Below are 10,354 nucleotides of genomic sequence, written 5' to 3'. Positions count from 1 at the left end.
TCAATAACCTGCACGTTTAACGACGAGGTTGAAGACCCCGAATTTGGTTGCTGTGGCTCAATTGATCAAATTAGATTTTTGAACTAGTTTTACTCAAATTAAAATATTAGTCATCACAGACCGTCTTAGCAGCGAATGACCTTTCGACCGTTCTGATTCCTAATACACTTAAATAGAACATTCAACATTACAAGGACGAGGAACACAAGAAAAACCGTTCGTTTCGGGTTGACTGGCGTTGGAAAAAACGCGGTGACACGATTGGGAAGCAGCAAACGTAGTGTACAGCTGTAGTGTAAGTACGCTGACCGCGGCGTAGTATACTAATACCCGTCGTTGTACCTAGCCCTATAGAATAGTATACATAAATATAATATTATGTATATTCACCGCTGCACGTCTCGCGTAGACCGTCTTATCTGACAACGGGAATCGATGAAAAAATATACATATATATAATATAATATTTATATTCCTTCTAGATTTCGTCAACAACACACATATCGTTTGCCGGTAGGACCCGACCCGCGTTCGTGAAGCAACATGACACATTGATAAGGACCTAGGCCTGGCGAATGATTTATAATATATTATAATATTATGGCGAATATCCCGAAAGGAGTTGCATAATGTCAGTGGTTATCGCACGTATACAAAACTACACACCGAGAATCGTTCATTAATATTGCGCGCACACGCTACACGCACACACACTCGTACACAGTCGTACACATCCACGCTGTCCGTTGGCCGCACTCCAAGGGTCACATTGAAGGCAGCGGGTGGAGACCGGTCCGAGGAGGAACGCATCGTCGGTACGCGACCCGTCGCGCGTAGAGTTGTACGCGGATGTCATAATAATGTAAAAAACTAAAAAAATCTCCCGATCGTCGCGTAATAATATATCGTATACCGCTGCAAATACCGGACGGGAGGTTCGCCTATAATAACCGGACTATATGGGAGAAAAAAGAAACCCGAAAACCTGCAGCGAGTGACCCAAGGTCGTTGTCGATTCACCGGTTTTTAATAAATATGTCATTATAATATCGTACCACAATATTTTATAATATAATATTATTGTATTAAATAGACGTGGGACCTCATTTTTTCCACAGTTGTTCACTGTTACAGTTTATATTTTATAATTAGACGAAATTCCAGTAGAAGATTTTTAAATCGTTTTACCAACAGGACACCATTATAATATAGGGTAATTACTCATTAACGCGCTCTATTACTTCAATGCTGTTATTGCGTTATTCAATTATATTTATATTTCAAATCCAACGATTCTAGATTCCCATTATTTTATACCATGTCGATTCATAATACGATCATTTACCACAGATATTTTCCACTATTTGAGCGATTTATAGTCAAAACAATAATGAGCGTTACTCGTTAACGAATCATTATTACGATCTCCACTCACCCATCAGCTAGGACTCTTTTTGTCACTTTTTAATTTTATTCCAATGTCCATGAAAATACTGTTGAATTATTCTTAACAGTCAACCAATCGATATTTAACTTATGTGATTCAGATTGAAATTATAACTACACACGTAAAATATCGAATTGGTTACTCTTTAACGAACAATAATAAAATAGAATTATTACATAATGTATTTTTTACATACAAAACGATAGTTTTTGATTTTTAATTATATCATAAAAAGTATAATATTTAAATCTGAAAAATTTAAATACAAATTATGAATTACCACGAATCAAACATTTAAGGTAAAAATATGTATTTATTATTATAATAATGTATATTTTCAATTAAATAGTCGTTGTAGTCATAACTCATGAGTCATGATTATATTTTATGATTCAATTCAAATATATTTCAAATACGCAAACAGCATGTATAAGACTATTCAAATTGCCTATACTATTACCCCTTATAATTTATTTTACCTTTGGAATTTTGTATTAAGTTTAGTAAAATACTCCACATTTTCTCCACAGTTCTCGATTTTTAATTTAAATTTTTATGTAAACAAAAATAATTTTTATCCAAAAATCGAATCAAAATTAAAGAATTTCATTAGACTTGTATAATATTATCATTTATCATGTTACGAATAAAACTTTTCTTCATATGATGATTAAAACTCATTTTGTGTGTGTGTGTGTGTGTGTTAATGTAGTGTAGGATATTCATATTTATTATCTCATATAATATTGTACGGAGATTACGTAAATAATATAAATATATTGTTTTATTACCAAATATATTCTAGTTCACCGCATAGTTTGTTGACAAACCGAGAAAAATATATAGAATAAAAAGAAACATTTCTGTCGCAAAGTTTTGCAACAATGTTAAAGACTATAATATCATTGCGATTTCTGAGGAAAGTTTGACCATCGTCAGGTCTAGCACGAGTGACCTCCTACACGATTCGATGACTAATGTTATTGTTATATCGTAGCAGATAGCTGGAAATTCCCGAAACACTGCAGGTTGAAACGGGTTTCGCAATCATGTGTATAATAATTTATACATTATGGGTATAGTAATTGAAAAAAGTGCTGTTATAATTTATAAGTTATAATGCTTTTCTCTGTACAAAAAATCGATACGAACGACATTGGACACAGTTTAATATATATTGTACACTTATATTTGTATAGGAATGCGCAAAAAATCCGAACACATAATTTCCTGTTTTCTTGCTTATTATGACTAAACGTGGTACGCCGGAATCTAAATAATATTGTAATGATGTACTCACTGTTGAGACATTTTTTCGATAACATAGAGCAATATCAAAAGATGCATTTCGTTTTACACACTACGTAACTAGGAAAGTCAGAAAACCAATTAAACTGTGAAATCACTGCTAGCGCAATACAATAACATTAACCGGAGGTACTTATATGAAACGTAATATTTTAGTAGATATTTGAAAAATACACAAATATATCAATTAATACGGACCTTATAATACAATAATGAATTATAATATAGTATTTTTTTCTCAAATTGGACCTAAAAAAATATCTCAAATCTCCATACAACGGATGCAGTGTATTCGATTTTCGAGAAGTTAGTGCGTATTACGCATCTAAAGCAAAAACTTGGATTAATGGGAAACTAAACCATAGTAGTATATTCTAGCATATTTAAACGATTTACTCATAAAGTAAAATAATAAATATAAAAAATAATCTTTGAAATAAAATAAAGACACTTGATTGCAATAATTGTTTGTACGGAAAACTTGTGTATACTAATTGGTCGACAGTAAATAATAACGAAAAAATAAATAATAATTTTAAAGAAATTTCGTTACGAAACTAACGACGCGTTAAGTGCTACTGAGCCGTGTCCCGTTAAGAAAATACTTACACATAGGGCGAGAGAGAGAGAGAGAGAGAGATAAAAAAGAAAATTGAACTATATTATGTCTTTACGTCCACAAAAATGTCGCGATGGCCGATGTTATAGTTTTCCGTCGACAATAGATGATTGAATCACATTCAAAATGCGATGGCACAAACAATAAACGCCGGCGGTGTAAGACATAGCTATTGCTGGCTTCCATAATTTATTATCGTGACCGTCGAGATTCGATTGAGCAATGAAGATTAGCTGCTAATGGCTAAAAACGAGTAGATGACCCAAAATATTTGAATTGAATTCCTACATAATATATATGATTGTAATTTCTGTAACAAATGGATACCATTCTTCAAAAATGCACTACCTGCCTACAGTTTTCTTTCGTAGGTACCTACTTTTATTCCAATTGGATTGGAAAAATCCAAAATGTAAATGAAACAAAAATACATTAAAATAGGTATTGTAATGAATAGTTTTTTAAGATTTAATGGAGTGCATGTTTCACAGTAATTCTACTGTTTGCCTGTATTGTAACAAAAGTATAAACTGACTATTTAATATTACTATACTAATATATTGTTAGAAATTGCACATTTAGGTAAGTCATTTAACACGAAAGTGCTGCAGTAACGCGGGTGTTAATGCAATAATAATAATATATGCATGTTGTTAATATATTATTATACCTACCTTAGATTCTATAGAGAGTACACATTTTTAATACACTCTGAAACTAAATATTATTAACACCCCCCCCCCCCCCACAAACATTTTGAAAATCCGCTACTGTGGCACTGTAAATACGTATATTATACTTGACCTACGTTTATAGTTGTCAAAGTATTAAAGACGAACACATTATTACATATGGATCAGTCATCTGAGAGTACAAGTCCAAGGTGAAGGTAGTTAATCGAGTAGTTAATGCAATTTATAAATCATAATGTACTGTGTAGTGTTATTTTTAAATGTTTTTGTATAGTTAACTATAATAGTCACTTGGTTGCTTCTTAATAGTCAATACACAATCTACGAAACAAATAAGATCTGTGCAATAATCACACACGTTCCTTACAAAACATGGTGTGGTGGCAAATGTCTAACAATAACAGTGAAAATGTCACGCCGTACGTGACAGCCATTGGCAGTCACACCATATAGTTTGCTGCCGATTAATCGATTTTTAAACAATTTATATATACTAATTCCGATTGAGTGTCAAAAATGTTATCGATTAGTCTTACACGAGCCTTACAAAAATGTATTTTCAAAAAAAAAAATTAAATAAATATCATATAATATAAAATATAATATTACGGCTTGTTCTATTTGCTAGATTTATTTTTGTCCAGCGTAACATTGTGCAAGTCACTCGTCACACGCCTTTAATCTGGACCGTATAGTCGCGGAAAGAAACGTTACACTTATAAATAATAATAATAATAATATATTGTGTTTCCTTGTCAGAAAAATATAATAATATGGTAAAACATGAAATAAAAAACAGAAAAAATGCTCGGCTAAACGTTTTTTTTTTTTTTTGACGTGTTTGTTGTGTATATAGCAATTAAAAACGTGGTGAAAATCTTGGATATTTTTATCTTTCTGCCGTTGCTACGAATAGAAAGCAAACGGTTTTTAATTATCGTGGTAACGATGATGATAATGATAACAATAAGTCCGCCTACGCGTGTTTGCGTTGTCTGCGTAATTCGGGGTAATTAAAGAAAAAAACCGTCTCTAGTCTCTCTACACTCCCGCAGACCGGAACATCTGCGGTGTCGAAGTGCACGTGCAGCAGCAGGTGCCCAACTCCCGAAACATTACTCAAAACGGTGAACCTAAATAAAGATATTATTATCTATATATTTTATAGAAAACTCGAAACGTCTGAAACGATAACATTGACGCGTACATTGTCTTGGTTTTTTTTTTTTTTTGCTGTAATTATAAATACACCTGCAATTGCGATCAATTTTAAGGATTTTATCGTGTTTAATTACCACATATACATACCATACGTTACATAGGTACCTGGTACCTATATTAATATCGTCACTGTTGAACGTTAATTTTTATTCAATAATTAGTGAATATTTTAATCATAACTTTAGAACATACAGGTGACGTTCGATATAAAACACACGATTTATATGCAACAGTAATGTGAAACGCGAACTTAATGATTATATAATATTTCACGTACACTATTTTCTGTTGTTCTAAAACGAAATATAAGTTATAGGGACGACAATATTTGTAAGATACTAAGATTACAGAAAAATGTGTTAGTCCCAATCGCCGATTTTCGATGATTTGCAGTTTTAATACATTTAACCGATGTAAACATAATATAGGTATCTGTTCTTTATTTTTTAATCCTGTCAGAAGAAATGTCTTTATGAAAATCAGATAGTAATGTTTCTGTCATTTGTGACGACCGTGATTTCTCGAATTTTCCTATGAGTATTAAATGCGAAAAGCGTGCAATCTCAATAAATCGCACTTATACTACAAGCAATAACAGCAATCACACGCGATGAATCAAATTATAACACGAATTCTCTAACAAATGCAGTTCATAAAAACGACTTTTATAATTTTATGAGAATAAAAAAAAATTTTACGTGGTTTATATGTACAATAAAGTTACCCAGAATTGGCAGAATTCCTATCTATATATGGGATAAATGTTTGTAGATCGTACATTCATACGTAAGGAAAATAAATATTACATACTACGCGAGATTCTAAATGCAATAAAAAAAATGTGTCACGTTCAACATTCGTATTTCAAAATAAATAATACTATCGTAGGTACCAGGTATATTACGTTATATTTATTTTTCACATAAACAAATTTTATTTTATAGTGTTAATTAATCTATAGCAATATGGGTAGAACATAATGTAAAATATAGAAATTATAATGTTAAAATTGATTTTCTTTGTATAATGCAAATGTTTGTATCAGTATACAAAATAAAAATGGTGGTATACAAATTCCTAAGGCTCTATAGTTGAAATGAAAAAAATGTTATCATGTTCATTTATAAAAAAAAATAAGCTCCAAAACCTCAAAAACGTGAATATTTTATAAAATCGAGGACATGTGTAATCGAGAAATAATAGAATACGTACATACACAAACACTTTCTTAAGTATAAGAAAAATATAAAAACAAATATCCTATACGATCATATATACATAGATGAACCTAAAGCAATACCGTCATAATGCATGTCATAATTTAATCAGTTGTAATGATTTGTATATTATAGTTCCGTGAGCAAGGTATACATCGCATCATATGGCGATTAAATATACCTAAGCGTTAACGTATATATAATATTATAACGCGCGGAAATGACAAAACACTATATAATTAATAGATAGAGGCATGGTTTAAAAAAAATCTAAAACGACTCACCTCCTGTCCCTGACGCGTTTTTGGGTGCCGTTCGTGCCCCTGATGGTCCTATACAGTGACATCATATTGTCGCGGCCCGGACGTCGCACTGCACGGCGCTGCGGGTGGGTATAATAACAGTGTACGCGTTGCACCGGTCGGCGGCGAAAACGATAGTAATGATAATCGAGAAGCAGAAGATTCCACGATCCGTCCGTTAGGTGAACTGTTGTCGACGCGGAGTCCTTTCCCTTTCGCACGATATGGGCGTATTAGCTAGATATTATATTATGGCTATATTATGACGATTGACTGCGGTAATAAATAATACCAACACCGCACACGTGCTCGACGTAAACACAATATGTTTGTGAATATATTTTATTAAACACTTTAAATTTTGGACGAAAGTACGGTATAATATGAGTAGGTACACAGTGTCTGACGCAAACCACCGAATAACCACGGTTTAAAAGATGCACGCGCGGCGATTGTCGATGACGAACGAGACGTAAGTAATGATTATGTTTCAAAAATTATATCGATTGCGCGGGTGGTATCGAACGTTGTTGTCGCTGTCGTCGTCGTCAGCGGCGGACGGTCCGACGTTAATTATCACACTACTCGCGCGACACGATCGCGTTTTCTCTTTCGCGTGCTCGCACCCGTGCCGCCCCTCTCCGCCGTTACACGACGGTCGCATCCACCGCCATCAGCGAGCTGAGGATGTCGTCGTCCTCGCAGAACACCCCCCCAATGGTCGTCATCATCATGATATGTAATTGGTGGTTTCTATTACGATATTTTTATTATTATTACTGTAATAATATTATGTGTCAATTCTTGTGAGGTTATGGTGGCCCAGTGCGTTGATCAGTGGACGTTCGTTTAATATTTATATGTTATCGATGTAAAATGTTTTTGTTTAATAACAATTTCCTGATTAGCTATATGAAAATGCTTATAGACTATGGTAGGTATATTAATATAATTTTACAATAGCTATCTCTATATTCTCTATCTTATCGTATTATATTGGTCAAAATTTATTGGAGAAACAAGACTTAAAAATGTTTAACTGTACATCTATATTCCCTAATATATTTTATAATATTATATTTATTTTAGATTTATTGAGATCGGGTAGATATTATAGTGACGTAACGGAAAAGGATCAGAGGATGCAGAGTGACACTAGAGCCAAAAATCGGCCTAATTTCCTAAAATTGGAAACAATTACCTATATTAAAAGAACAATAGACAACATTTTTTGAAACGGAATGTATGGTCAGTGGTCATCCTAGTTTATAGTAGGTATATGAGGAGTAAAGGGTGATTTATATTAAACAAAATACGTTTGTATCACCACGGCACAAAACACTCCTTAAATTGTATATGAAAACAACATCTAAACACCTGAACTTATATGGTCTTTAAGTATTCTATAAAAACTACTATCTATTCTTGGATCTATATTAAACTGTAAAACAGATAGATACTTACTAGGTGCTCACATTAAGAATTTGTAAATACAATTTACAAAATAACGATAAATTATAATCTACAATACAATACAATATAATATTATAACATATACTTAAAATTATAAAATATATAATTTATTATAGCTATTATATTACACTAAGAATCATCATTCCGTGATGGCGCGTATTACGTTACTATTTTACCCAGAGGGTTTACAATTTTACATGCATTTAAGAAATCTATATTATAATATAATATATGTTATATGTACATTACACATACCTAATAAAGCCTATAATTACATATTAAATAACAGCCGCGGGAAATCTGTTTACCCCTACTAGGAATATACGAATAATATAAGTCATATATGTGACTATAACATCGTCTTACCTTGACACGCCACCCGGCACATAATAATCCACGGGAAACAGTTTCGTCTGACCGAATATATAGGTGATGACTAACGATATTCGTTTACCGAAATGTCTTCGCATTGTACAATATTAATATTGTATAATATTACACAGTACACACACGCAATCGCGGAAACGAATTGAACGAAAAACGTTTATTCTCGGTGGGCACGCGCGAAATCAACGGATTGACCGAGAATTGAACAGCGACAAGAAAACGGTCGCCAACCGTCAAACGGCCACGACGGTGAACGGTTTTTTTATAAGACTGCCATAGACCAGCTTGTAGTTTGTACCCTATAAGTTATACTATAAAGGCAGCTGGGGTATGAAACTCCGTGAATTGGCCGAATCGGGTGATTGTAACCTTGAACACGGCGTGGCATACGTAATATATGATAAAAGTAAACAGTGGAAACAACCCGACCCCACGCAGAATACCCTGCCGATTAAGCGGAAACGGTTTTTCAATACGGGTATAACATCATGTCAGTGTTACGGAAACAGTTTCATTGTTCGGACTTCAGATCATAGGTAAACACTTCACCCATCAGCTGATCGAGTTTCGCTTCTATATTGTTCTATGATAAAGGCGGGTTTCCAGTTTCCACTAAACACGTTCGCGTAAATCCTTTCCAGTGATTGGTTGGTAAGATTAGGTTACCACACATTAACCACGATACCGTGTTGCTGAACATTTTGTTAGAAAGACATCATAGATATATATTAATATCAAATATGTATATGAAAGAGATATAGTATACTTTTAGAAAACATAAAAGAAAAAAAGGTGGGTAAGTGGATGTCACTCTGCTGTACAGTAGGTTACAAGTTGGTCACTGTAGGTATAATGGATAATATTAAATTTGAATTCAATGATATAATATCACTGTATAAGAAAAACGATTCTGAGCGGAGACGGTTTGTCAGTTTAGGTATTAGACATACCTATTATAGGTAGGTATACTTATCTATAGTATTAAAAAAAAATTGACCTATAATAGGTATTAATAATAAATTGAAAATTAATCATATCACAATATCCATCAGGCAACGCGTTATACATCAACAACAAACCGTGGTACTATCATAGATATAATATAATAGTATACTTTAGAAGTTTCAAGTACCCACAAATAATATTATACAATCATTACAATCACAACAAAATAAATAAAATATTTATTCCAGGTTTTTTAATATGTAATTTCGTCCAAATTTGAACTTAAAATGACTATAAAAATAAACTGTGCTTATGTATTTCTTAGAATTTTTGGCAACAGAATTAAATATTTACGTGGAATCTTGTTTTAAATTTTCAGTCCTTAGATATAAAAGTTGAACATTTTATAAATTTTTAACAAAATAATTATTCAATTTTAAATTTGATAAATTTTGTCAACATTTTAACTTCAAATGCTTATAAAAAAAAATTGTGCGTATGTATTTTTAATATTTTTCAACTGATATTGTAACAATATATCAGGAGCTTTGGATTATTACACTTTTTGGCCCAACAGATAAAACTTTATTGATATTTATAGAAAAAAAAACTAAAAAAATTTAAAACTGAAAATGTCCGTAGGTAAACAGCTCAAAAAGAGTCAAAATATTTTCAAAATTGTATGGTGTATAGGAAATGCTAATATAAACTATTCAGTAAATTTTCATGTATCTACAGTTATT

The sequence above is a fragment of the Acyrthosiphon pisum genome, chromosome A1 (assembly GCF_005508785.2).
Source record: "Acyrthosiphon pisum isolate AL4f chromosome A1, pea_aphid_22Mar2018_4r6ur, whole genome shotgun sequence".
Taxonomy (NCBI): domain Eukaryota; kingdom Metazoa; phylum Arthropoda; class Insecta; order Hemiptera; family Aphididae; genus Acyrthosiphon; species Acyrthosiphon pisum.
This window is presented reverse-complemented; position numbering follows the sequence as displayed.